Below are 4,185 nucleotides of genomic sequence, written 5' to 3' on the forward strand. Positions count from 1 at the left end.
AGGAATACTAGAACCTAGAGCTCTGATACCAACTGTCAGGACCCGTCCAGAATTCCTTACCCGGAACCCTAGACAAGCCCTGATCCCAGGGAAACCCTACCGAACTCTCCAACGGAAAATCCGGCAGAGCCTCCCCTAAGGGATTTACTTACCACAAATTTACCTGCACTGAAAACACACTTCAAAAATATCCCCTTATTCCTCCCACAAACTACAAATTAATTCCACAAATTGCAGCACTTCAAAAATAAAACAACAGCAGCAACCCAGTGCATAAATAAAAACAACACGTCCAATACAGTATACAGAGCGTTATACAGAAACATGCGGAATTTATAAAATGACAGATACGGAAACAATACAAGATAGAGAGGAAAAAGGAAAGAAAAACTTCTTGAACCTTCGGCAACGAACTGAGACGTCGGGCTCGCCCCGGACAATCAACGTCTCCAACCTGGACCTAGGGGAACGGAATTTAAGAGTGTGAGATGCTAATCATCTCAGTGAGTGACCCTATCTACTATACACCTTTAATAATAATAATATAAAAATAAAGGAATTTAATTAAGCAATACCGAACAATTAAATAAATAAATAAATAAATATTTGAAGTAATAATTTCTCTCAAAACCCTCACTATTCACTCTGTTTGAAATGTTCCCCTTTTAAAACATTTTCACAAAACCCTTGTACGTACTTCCCAAAAACCAAGGAACCAAACGAATTAATAAACAAATAAATAAATACCCCAAATATAAATATTCTGTAATAAATTATAATAAATAATTTTTTTTGAACACCTTTGGGGTTTTAAACTTTAATTGCAATTTACACCGACAATTACACCTGACGCACCACACCATATACCGGTGATGCCCTCCGATACCCAGCGTCCCGAGCACCGACTGGCGGGAGGTTAAAGAGAGAAACCTGCAGTGGTCACTTCGGCGTCCCGACAGTACCGACTGCTAAAAACCATCAACCCGGCCAAGGAGGGGGGCGGCTATGCGCAACAATAACCTTGCCTGCCCACGGTCCAATGGCAACTCACGGGTGAAGTAATAACCGTGCGCTAAACCAGATAATAACCGCGCACTACCACGTGTCCATACACCATACACCAGAACACCAATACTGTATGAGTGCGTCTAAAAATAAACAATAATAACCAACCGTACCGTTTTACAAAATTACCGTGGGAAGTATACCAAATTTTCACAAAACACCATCCCACATATTTTTATTCAACAACCCGGTACGAAAACATCGATAACAGATAAAACCATATCTTTTCTCGTAATACGAGATTCAACAATTGAAATACCGCGGGCATAATTTATAAAATTAAACCAAATATTTTCGTAAAATATTTAACCCAATTATGCCCGGAAATTATTACTTAAAATCATGTACAATTAATACCGAAATCCACTTCGCTCATGCATAGTAATAAATTAAACCACAATAAAATAATAATCGGGAATTTCTTAATAATCCCAAAATTTCCATTTATTACCAATGGGTAAATATATATAAAATAATATTTTTTCCCGATTATATTTAAAGTACACCACATAAGCAGAAATTACAAATATCAAATTAATACCACATAAATACAATTAATTATCCCAAAAATATTTTTAAAGGTGGGTCACTCACCTGGAACACGCAATTAATCCAAGATCCACCACGGGATCAATTCTACGACTCACCGGTGCTCCTAGAACAAAATTCATAGACAGTCAAATAAAATAATATTTTATTCGGGTAAATAATATCCGGTACCCGGGGGCTCAAACACAAACTTTAACCAAAATGGTCGAATGATATACCGAATCGAAGCTCGTGGGACGAGGATCACAAATCCGGTCTCCATCGACCCCAATTCCGCCGGAGGTGGCCGGAATTTGGTCGGGAAGTTTCGGCCGGTGTTCACTTCCCCATATCTCGCAAACCGCTTCGAATTTCTAGGATTGGAGGCCATTTTTGGATTCAGAGGACCCAAAATAGGGGGATAGGAGGCTCAATTGGGACTGGGCTGGCCGGAAAACACAAGAAAAGAGGAGAGAGAAACTTGGCCGGCCGGCGACTTCTCCGGCCCGATCGGCGTGCGTCCGGCGGTGGCTGGCCGTGAAACTTGGCGGCCAAGCTCGCGAGGTGGCGGGCTTCCTTGGTGGCTGGCGCGTGAGGGCTATGGGTGGCCGGAATTTGAAACACAGGAGAGAGAGGGACGGTCGGGAGAGAAGAAAGAAAAGCTGCGTGTGTGTGTATTTCGGGGAAGAAGAAGGAAAAAAAAGAAAAAAAGAAAAAGAAAAAGAAAAAGAAAAAGAAAGAAGTGGTGGTGTTTTCCCACGTGGGGAAAAGAAAAGAAAAAGAAAAAGAAAAAGAAAAAGAAAAAGAAAAAGAAAAAGAAAAAGAAATAATTAAATAATATTAATAATAATATTATTATTCAAAAATAATAAAATAATTTGATTTTTTTCACATGGTTGACATGGTTGACATGTGGCATTTCACCATGGTGACACATGGCCACCTTCATTGAGTCACACGTGGCACCTCGTTATGCGTGTAAAAATAATATTAAAATAATACAGTATTTGAAAAACTTTACAGGTCCATAACTTTCAAACCACATGTCCAAATCGGACGTGCCGCTAGTCTACGGACTCGTATCGACGAGCACTTCACAACCATACATGAGTCAAAGCTCAACCTTGCATGAATAAAAAGTCAACTCCGGCACCCCTTGGACAGTTTGGACCTCAACTTGTTTTGCTCAAAACTTTCAAACCGTAGCTCCGTTTTCAACGTGCTACCAGTCTACGAACTCGTGCCAACGTGTACTCCGTAACGGTACCTCAGTCAACCTAGAATTCCAACCGGATCAAAAAGTCAACTTTTGACCCCTTCGGTCAACGGTCAACGGTCAACGGTCAACCTCGGTCAACGTGCAAAAATTTCCGACATGGTTCGGGACGGGGTGTTACATTAAACTCCACATGATAGAAAGAGCCAAATATATTTTATAGCAAAATTATATATATATATATATATATATATACAAGTCCAACTCATAATATTATACTAAAGTATTTAATTAATTGTTAAATTTGTTTAGGTTTTGTTTCTAGTACATGAGATTAAGTTTAAGATTAGGATTGAGATAAAAAAGCCACTATCCCATTTTTCAAGTGAGCAGCTAATAAGATTAAAAACCTTAGGCCCACATAATAATCCCCTTTATATGGATTAAATAATCCCATGACAAGGGATGGGATAAAACATATCCGCCGAATTTGCCTTTTATTTTTGGGTTATTTTTTAAATCTTTGTTTTATTTTTTCATATTCTTTTTGATATCTTTTAATCTTTGTTTCTTATCAGTTTTTTTCCCCCTTCTTTTTCTGTTCCATTTTCTTCCTTTCTTATTATTATTATTTTTTATTTTTTATCATCCTTTTTGTTCTTTTGTTTCTGATATTATCTTCCTTTTTCTTTGTTTCTTTCCTTTTATTTGATCTTTGCTTATCTTTTTTTTTTTTTTTTGAATCTTTGTTTTTTAATCTTTGTTTATTCTTTTTTATTATTATTATTGCATCGGTTGTAGTTTCAGTTTTTTCTTTTCTTATCTTTCAATTTCTTTCTTTTTTTCCTTTATCTCTTAGTTTTCTCTTTATTTATTTTTATTTTTGTTCCTCCAGTTCTCTCTCTCTCTCTCTCTCTCTCTATTGATGTTTCAGAATAATATATGTACTATTGGTAACTGATATATGCAATATTGCTAACAGATATTAGTTATTTTATAAATTAATTAGATGAACATTTATTAAAAAAAATTAGATAAAGGACTTATCCATTTTTTATATTGAACTTATTTAATTTAAATCATTTTTTTAATTCAAGTTACATTAAAAATAATGGTTTTGACCACCCATAACCAATCATAATTAAGCAACCATTAGATACCCGTATTCGAGGACCAAACCAAAGATCCTTTCGACTTTGGCACATGGAACATTCTCCTCTGACCTATCCATATGGCATTGAAGAGAATAGTCTGGAAGACATTACTGATATATCAATATTTAATATTGATGGATGATTATTAATATTAGTAGTAGGATTTTCTCATAAATTCGTAATTGAATGTATATTCTAAACTAGGTGCTATTTCCTCAAAGT

The 4,185-nt window shown here is 36.2% G+C and overlaps 1 long non-coding RNA gene across 1 annotated transcript; it reads right to left on the minus strand.

The window, feature by feature from the left end:
- Window positions 1-248: 248 nt before the first annotated feature.
- LOC132805126 (uncharacterized) lies at window positions 249-2,271 on the minus strand. The gene is made up of 2 exons (XR_009640488.1): window positions 1,833-2,271; window positions 249-1,720 (listed from the first exon to the last, which is right to left on the minus strand). It is a non-coding gene; the product is annotated as an uncharacterized LOC132805126 (long non-coding RNA).
- Between the last annotated feature and the right edge of the window lie 1,914 nt (window positions 2,272-4,185).

Source organism: Ziziphus jujuba, chromosome 8 (assembly GCF_031755915.1).
Source record: "Ziziphus jujuba cultivar Dongzao chromosome 8, ASM3175591v1".
In the NCBI taxonomy this organism is placed as follows: domain Eukaryota; kingdom Viridiplantae; phylum Streptophyta; class Magnoliopsida; order Rosales; family Rhamnaceae; genus Ziziphus; species Ziziphus jujuba.